Below are 9,402 nucleotides of genomic sequence, written 5' to 3' on the forward strand. Positions count from 1 at the left end.
GCAGCTCAAGACAGGGGTGAAATAGTTTTAGGAGGATGAAGCTCCACTGTTGGACTCTATCTTTCTATTAATAACACAATTTGTGCCCCACCTCTGCTTTTCTAAGGGATATCGGAGGGCTACCCACCATTCTTTAAAAATCCCTTTGCCTTCCCCCTTCTCCATCCCTCCCCAGAGGCCTTGGTGGGTTCAGCCTCCTCTGCCTCCAAACCAATGGAGGAAAGGAATTATTATTGTTGTTGTTTTTGTTGTTTACACAGTCAGGCAGGTGTTATTGACTGGTTTGTTTTATCCAGACATCGAGTCTTTCCCAAGGACCTGGGATGGCTGAATTTTATTATCAATATTGTTGCTGTTATTATTAAAGATATCATTGCAGAATATAGGCTGTTCCCAGTAAGAGCACTGGGAACATTGCTTTTTGTAATTGGCTGATGGTGATTTCTGTGGCCCCTATGGTGTTGAGGTGCTCAAGAAGAAGAAGAAGAAGAAGAAGAAGAAGAAGAAGAAGAAGAAGAAGAAGAAGAAGAAGAAGAAGAAGAAGAATTCAATTTCTAGACTGCCCTTCCAAAAATGGCTCAAGGAGGTTTACACAGAGAAATAACAAACAAATGAGATGGCTCCCTGTCTCCAAATGTCTCCCAGTCTAAAAAGAAACATAAGATAGACACACCAGCAACAGTCACTGGAAGTACTGTGCTGGGGGTGAATAGGGCCAGTTACTCTCCCCCTGCTAAATAAAGAGAATCACCACAGTAAAAGGTGCCTTTTTGCCCAGTTAGCAGACTCAGAAGCTAGACCCATGATAAAAACATAAACGTTCAGCTGGATCAGGCCAAGGCAATCCAGCCCAGCATCCTGCTTCACCCAGTGGCCAACAAGGTGCACCTGGGAAACTCATAAGCAGGGGAGCCTGCAAGGATTAAGGGAAGCCCACAAGGGCTAAGGACTAGTGCCTGTCTTTCCCTCTGCTGCCAGGAATTTAATTTGGAAGTATGCATGCAAAATCCTTATCCTTGGCAGCTGAGATACCCTCTCCCACCTTTCAGAATGACCCATTTGTGCCTTTATGTGAACTGTTCAGCCTGCTAATAAGGCATGGTGGGGTTATTGCCTCCGGTGCTGAACTGGTGTGAAGTGAACTGGGACTTCCATTAACCCACTTCCTTGGCTGCCTTACCGGGAGGCTTTACACACAGGGCTTCTCCCCTGAATCTCCTTCAGAAGAGAGTGTGTGCATTCACAGACAAGCCAAACCTATCTCGAAGTCCCTTCGAGATTTTTGGACCCACTCCACACACAAACCGGGCTTTGTGATGTGAATTCTAGCTTATCTTGATGTATGTACAGGTTTTTAAAATGCTGGTTTTAAGCTACTTGTTTCAAAGTAAAACTGAGAGGAGAGGGGAGGGGCTGCTTGCCTCAATGCTGCGAGTGTACCTCAAAGTGGCTTCGCTCAAATGTTTACCCCTTAGCCTGAAGCTAAGTGCAAATAACTCCATGGCCTGATTTCCACCTCTGATCCACGGAATTCAAAGTTCAAATTGGGTATAGTGACCTGTCTTGATGATGTGGGGGCGGTGGGGGGGGGACTGGTTGGAGGATAGAATTTTGGAGTGAAAGGGAGGGGGAATGCATGGAGGGTGGGATGTATGGGGAAATGACTGTTGGGATTTTAAGAGGAGTTACTATTAGATTTAGGGTCGGGTTTGGCTATGGTGTGGGAGAAGGATGAATAAGATTGAAATTTAGGAATAGGTATGATAGGAGCTTTAAAAACAGAGTCTGTAAAGAATGAAATGTTCTCATATGCCAGCACTTTTGATTTACACTTTCAATTCTATTTACTCTTGCAGCATAAACAAACATGTTTAATTAAAACACAGGGTTGCTTTAAGACTCACACAAACAGGTTTGAGCCTCTGCCCTGGAGGAAACCCTATATTAAGTTTAAAATGCCAGTGAATTTGTGACATGGGTCTTCAGTGTCTGCATGTGGCCTGTTCAGCCTGCTAATGAGGCATGGTAAGGTGAGTGCCTCCAGCCATGTATTGGTGCAGGTGGCAGGTTAGGACAGTATTAGCCAACTTCCTTGACTACCTCAGCTCTAATCCACGCCATTACCTATTTATGAAGTCAGTGCAGCTGCCCCCCATTCAACCTTATGAACCAGAGCAGGAAAACAGTTTACAACCATGATGAATCCCAAACCCATCCCAGTTACATGAACATGGTGTATCAACTCACTGACTGGAATGGCCGTTGCTTTGGACATACTTTGCATTTGAGCTGATGCATTCCTTTCTCCTGGGCCTATAGACATCTTGTACTGTTCCAGGTACGAAATCACAGAGGAGCCAGCAGCAGAAAGTACCAGATTTTATCCTTGGTGGTGCTCTTGTGCAGGAGTGGCCCATATGGGCAGAATGGAGGGCAGCAGTAAATGAGCCACATGTGCAGTCTGCAGTCCACTAAGAAGGACAGCTACAGTTGATGCTCTTTTGTGACAGTCACACAATGCCTTGATTAGACCTGTAAATAGTTCCTTTGCTCCCCTCAGGCTCCTCCTGCAACTCCATTCTTTCTTCATAGACATGGATTGCCACCTGAAGATCCTCCCCGATCTTCTTTTTTGAAAAACAAACTAACTGTGTGACCCCCCCAGGGATTTGTTGGTTTGTTATGAAGACCAGACAGGGATTGACTGACGTAGCTGCCAGCTGGGATGAGAGCCTTGCACTCTGCAGATAATCCCATATGGGGCTTGAGACCCCACTGCCTCCCCCACCCACAACGTGCAAGTTTACTTTCCTGTTTCAATTTGCCTTAGTGTGCAAATGTACAGCTTTAATTGGGCTAGAAAAAAAGATTTGAAGCACTAGTATTTCGGTTTCCCTTTTGCATGAACAATACAAATGTCTGTATTGACATACAGTCCAGAAACGTACTATATTCTTTATGTTCATGGTTGAATATCGAGATGCATTCCTGAAGAGCTGAGTACTGCACTCGCTAAATATTTAGTACCTCCAGTGACTGTTGCTGGTGTCTATCTTATGATTCTTTTTAGATTGTGAGCCCTTTGGGGACAGGGATCCATCTTATTTATTTATTTGTTATTTCTCTATGTAAACCGCTTTGGAAACATTTGTTGAAAAGCGGTATATAAACATTTGTTGTTGTTGTTGTTGTCGTATTGGGCATGTCTGTCGATACTGATGAGCTCTCAAAGTCAATTAGAAGCTTCAAGTTTAGAGACATTGGCTAATAGTAGGGATGTGCGAAACGTTTCGGATACAAAATGTTTGGTACCCAAAACAGCCTGTTTTGGGTGTTTTGTAGACAAGACAAAACACCAATTTTCCAGATCCAAAAGTTTTGTATACAAAACAAAACATCCCTGTTTCGGCTACAAAACATTTTGTTGTTTCGGACCTCCATTTTGTAGTGATCTCTGAGTCAGTCTCCATTTTGTGTTTGGCATCTCTTTCAATTTCCCAGCCTTCCAGCCTTCTGATCGGTGACCTAAATCATGGGCTGACCTGCTGACAATTCCCTCCTTGTTCCCCATTGGCTCTTTTGCTTCTTCCCACTCTTTACTGACCCCACATTGGCCATGGGAAGGGTTGCTAACCCATGGGGTGCTAGGTTTTGTTGTTTCTGTGGTGTTCTGAGTGTAGATTCTCTGGTAGCATATGAGTGGATTCTTGTTTTTTACTGAAAATCTCATATGCTACCAGAGAATCTACAATGAACACCTCAGAAACACAAAACCCAGTACCCCAAGGGCTTGTGGGTATGGAGGTGGTTGGCACCCTATGTGCACTACACAACCCCTTGCTCTGGGAAACCGCAGTGCCCCCCAAGTGGAATTATTGGGCTGCTGGAACCTCCATTATTTCCTATGGGAGAAATCTTAAAAGACACATAAACTTCAACAATTCACAAAAGATCAGCCCTTTGCCCAATGGAGAGGAGAACTGGTCATGTGGCTGAGCATGACTTGTTTCCCTAGCTAAGCAGGATCTGCCCTGGTTGCATATGAATGGGAGACGATGTGTGAGCACTGCAAGATATTCCCCTCAGGGGATGAAGCTGCTCTGGGAAGAGCAGAAGGTTTCAAGTTCCCTCCCTGGCTTCTCCAAGATAGGGCTGAGAGAGACTCCTGCCTGCCACCTTGGAGAAGCCACTGCCAGTCTGTGAAGACAATACTGAGCTAGATAGACCAATGGTCTGACTCAGTATATGGCAGTTTCCTATGCTCCTAATTCTTTTGAGATAATTCTGGAAGTTTCCTTGCCCCCATTGGGCACTACCACCCACTACACTCTGCTCTGGGTCATCCCTTTCCCCTTGATTTGAAGCTATACATTTGCTGGAATCCCCATTATTCCCTATGGGAAAATTCTTAAAGATGTGTAAACTTAAAAAATTCACAAAAAATCAGCCCTTTGCCTAATTCCTTTGAAATTTGGGTGGTAGCTTACACCCATTGGACACTACCACCACCACCCACTCTTTTTGCCCTGGGACCCTTTTAAAAAATCCAAATCAATTTGGATTCGCAAAATTCAGCTACAAAACAAAACAGGGCTGATTCGGATTCAGAAAATATGGGTACAAAACAAAACGGGGGTGTTTCGATTCAGATACAAATCGAAACAAGAAAATTCCAAAATGCACACCCCTAGCTAATAGCCATACTAAAGCAGCACATGGGAAACTCCTGAAACATTTAGAAACTTCCCGATATGGGCTGTTTTGGTGGATGCCAGAGAGGTTCTTGATTTAAACTTGTGCCAATTTTGGTCTGGGTTTCTCTTACCTCCTTCCGAAGAACTTGAAGCTTTGCAGAGCTCCAAAAGGTGGTGAGAGTTCACTTTTTTTTAGCCTACTTCCCAGTAGGCTTATGAGATCACCCAGCATTTCGTGTGTCTCTGTGTGTGTCCCCCTGCCCATCAACTTTGCAATGCCTGGACCAATATGAACCAAATTGGGTACAGTTGTAGGGATACATAGTGACACTTCAATGGCGTAGATTGTGATGATGTCATCCACCCGAATTCAAGATGGCGGATGAGTAACCATTTGAGGTGCAAGTGGGCTAACTTGTGAACTGCCTAACCGATGTGAACCAAATTTGCTACAGCTGTAGGGGCACATAGGGACACCTCAATGGTGTTGTTTGTGATGATGTTATCTACCCCAGTTCAAGACGTGAACCAAATTTGTACAGCTGTAGGGGCCTGTAGGGATGCCCCAATGGTATAGTATGTTATGAAGTCATCCACCCGATTCAAGATGGCAGACACATGAACATTTGAGGCACAAGTACGCTAACTTGTGGACTGTCCAGCCAATTTGAACCAAATTTGGTACAGCTTATCTATCTATCTATCTATCTATCTATCTATTTATCTAATTTATATACCGCCCAAATTTTCATCTCTGTGCAGTTAACATAAAACAATCAAAACACATCTAAAAAGTTAAAACAATTCAACAATTTAAAATCATCTACAAAATTAAAACAGACAATTGTAAAAAGTTGAGAAAGCTTGGGCAAAAAGATGGGTTTTCAGGTGTTTTCTAAAAATTGCCAGAGATGGGGAGGATCATATCTTAGTAGGGAGAACATTCCACAATTACGGGGCAGCAACTGAGAAAGTCCATCTCTGTGTAGCCACCAGATGAGTTGGCGGTAACTGGAGACGAACCTCCTCAAATGACCTCAATGGGCTGTGGGGCTCATAGTGGAGAAGATGCTCTCTTAAATACCCAGGGCCTAAGCCATTTAGGGCTTTATAAGTTATAACTAGCACTTTGTATTTTGCCTGGCAACCTATTGGCAGCCAGTGCAGCTCCATCTGCAAAGCAGTTATGTGATCCTACCAGATCCAAGATTTATTTATTTATTTAACACATTTGTGTACCACCCAAAATGCATGTCTTTTGGTGGTTTACAACAAAATAATAAAAACAACAGATAAAAAGATTAAAACATTACCACAATTAAAATGGTGGACATGTGAACATTTGAGATACAAGAGGTCTAACTTGTGGACCTCAGTTTGAACCACATTTAAACCAGTTGTAAGGATAGTGAAAGGAAAGTAGGCTGATTAATTCTTACTAGAATAACTTGTGGGGTTTTGTGATTGCAGCTGGAGAAAGAATTCCATCTTTTGCCTTCTGTTTGCTCACCTACCTGTCAGTTTGCCTAAGCACTTATTTCTCTGTTTTTAAAAAAGGTTAAAATCTGTTTTAAAACTTACAGGACTGGGTCTCATGATCAGTGAGACCCGGTTCCTAGCGGTGAGAGGGAAGAGTGGGCTAAGCCCGCTCTCTCCACTCATGAGCGGCCAGGGAGCCCTGGGCAGCCAGATTGGCTGCCCACACGATGACCGGCTCCAAGACGGAGCCAGCAGGGGCTGGGGAGCTCGGGGGCCGCGCCGCGGCTACTCACGAGCAGATAGCCTGGGTTTGCGGAGCGCTCGCTCCACAAACCCGTGCTAAGGGGCGGGCTACAGGAGTGGGTTAGCTGCTCCAGAACCACCAGGCTCGGCTGTGAGCCCGGTGGTTCTGCCGATCACAAAAATCGGGCTAGGATTTTCCTAGCTAGCCCGATTTTTGTGATCATAAGAATAGCCCCAGAGTATGATAAAGTAGCTGATTTCTAGGTTTCCTCCTCTGATTCTCTGGTGTTACATCACTTCCCCTGTGATTCTCTGGGGTTAGGTTGCATTTCTTCCAGGTTTCATGGTGAGTATCTAAATTCTAAAATCAATTCTAAATCAATTCTAAAAATTGTTTTAAGGTTGGTCAGGAAAATACTTTACCTCAGACTCCCTGCGAGCTATCAGGAAGCACTTCACACAAAATTCAGGTTTTTTATTGCATGTTAGAGTGTAGCATGATTTATAGTTGGGTTTTTAAAAATCCACATTTTGCGTCAGTTTTTTTGGGAAACTTCAAACTCCCAGTAAAGCCTCTCAGTGAACCCATGGTAAAGCCTGCTGTCTGGGAACGCTCCTGGAATGGCTGCCACTGATTGTCCCAGTTGCTGGGGAGGCAACAACAGGGTAAGGCCAATGCCTTTATCATGCCTTGCTTATGGACTTCACAGACACATCATGCTGGCTGCTCTAGGAAACAGGATACTAGATGGAACTTTGTTTTGGTCTAGTGGCACTCCTCTTATGATAACATAATGGTGTATATTTAATATGCAAAAATGCTCAGGGTAGGAGGGTGCACGACAGGTTCAATAGCAAAAATTTAAAATTATTGCATTGTTTTAACCTTTATATGTGTTTTAATTGCTTTGATGTTAACCCCCCAGAGACGAAAGTTTGGGCAGTATAGATGTTTTAAAAATAAATAAATTAATAATAAGATAAGATAAGATAAGATAAGATAAGATAAAATGGTCCATTACAAACCGGGCCTTTTCAACGATTCGATTGCGAACCAGAGCAGCCTTCAGGAAAGGTGGACTGCTCCGAGATCAAGCCAAATCCTGCCGGTTTAGGGTGGACCAGTTCACCGGTTTGAGCGGCTATGTTTATGTAGAAAGTTTGAATCAGCTGGTATAGTGGCAAAAGAAAGTTCCTTGTAGAAAGTTGCCTGTATAACTGTCAGGCTTGTGCACTGGGAGCTAAAGAAAGTATGGAGAGTGTGCTAGGTGCAATAAAGTAGCCCCATCTTGGTGTTCTTGCCTGTTGATTGGTGCCTTCCGTGCATGGGCAATAGGGTGTCCTCTGTGAGCAACCGTGCTACTTATGGATGGCAATAAGTTGTCAGGAAAGGGAAGACTCATATCGCCTGTTGCTGGACTAGCTCTTTTCCCTACTGAACTGACTGTGCTTTTTAGTGCTAGAGGGGGAGCAGAGGACGCAGTTAGTTATGCCTATGTCTGCTCCAGCATAGCAGAAGCCATTGTAACTGGACCATAAAAATGACAAGAAAGAATGGGCAGGAAGAAAAGAGAGATTTCTAGAAAGTGCATGTTTTCCATATCACAGATGATCACTGTTATGAGGTTGGTAGGAGTTTCCCAATGGAAAGTTAGAAAATTACTTCCTGAATTTGAATAAATTGAAGCATAGTAATCTTAATAAAGACAAAACCAAATGCAAGTTAAGACATTCTTTAGCTGAGTTCAGATGCTGGCCAGAGGAAGCAGCCACTTCTGTTTATCTAACTCCCCACCCCCAATTCCCAGCATTCCTGTTCTTTGTGCCCACATTATAAATATTTACTTAGCTTTCTGACATCTGTCACTTGATCAATTCGTTGGAAGCATCTTTCTCAGTTTGTATTTCCATGTGTGATGTGGGAGGAGTTTACAGATTTATAAAATCTGGCAAACACTATGTGGTGGCCTATCTGCAGGTTTACCTATTTGCTGAAAGATACTAACGGTTTGGGCCTAGTGCTCAGTGAATAAAGTTCAACATTGGTCTGCTGGTCACCTTAACTTTGGCCTGCTAGTCAAGGCCAAAGTTGCTAACTTGCTGGAACACTGCATTGCTTACACAAGCAAGAAGAAAATGGAAAAAGGAAGCAGAAGGCTCATATAAGCAGAAAGTAAAAAATAAATTTTGCTTAGCTAAGGGTTTTTTTGGGAAGGGACTTAGTATGCACATGCATCTTGCTAGATGTGGCAGATTTTGATTTTTTGTCCCAGTGTCTGACCCTGTATGCAGATGAGCTCTTACCTATGGACCTTGGGGCCACAGTCTGTGGCTTCCAAGGTCGAGGGGGGCTCCAAAGGCCAAGGGGGGCCTCCCACCACCTACCCCCTATCGCTTCCCCATGCCACCAAACCACGGTGCTGGAAACTTCAATCATTCTAGCCGCCATGTGCACACTCAGGGTATGAGGGTGAGCCAAGCAGGCCTCTGCCACTCCTGTGGTGGTGGTGGTGGGGACGGCAGGTGGAGCAGTAGCAGCCGCTAGGCCTGACAGTTCAGCCCAGCAGCCCTTGAGAACTGTGAAGGACTCCAGCGCGCCTGCACATTTAGAATAGAGTGCCGCAAGCCCATGACATCGGGGCTTGTGACATTCTGTTCCAACTGTGCAGCCATGCTGGAGATCCTTGCAGTTCTCAAGGGCCTCTGGGCTGAACGGTCAGGCTCAGTGGCCGTTCCTGTTCTGCCTGCTGCAATTCCACAGGGGTGGGGGAGGCCTGCTCAGCTAACCTCCCACGACCCCCACACCCCAGCTACGCTCAGGGCAGCTAGAATTATTGCAATTTTTGGCACCATGGTTTGGTTCCATGGGGCAACGGAGGCATGCTTCTGGGGAGGCTTTTTTTTTAAAAAAAAAACCATGGCAGGGGGGACTGTGGAGGGGAGACTCCAAAGCCCCTCAGGTCCAGGCACCAAAATTACCTAGGTG

The sequence above is a fragment of the Hemicordylus capensis genome, chromosome 3, assembly GCF_027244095.1.
Source record: "Hemicordylus capensis ecotype Gifberg chromosome 3, rHemCap1.1.pri, whole genome shotgun sequence".
Classification (NCBI taxonomy): domain Eukaryota; kingdom Metazoa; phylum Chordata; class Lepidosauria; order Squamata; family Cordylidae; genus Hemicordylus; species Hemicordylus capensis.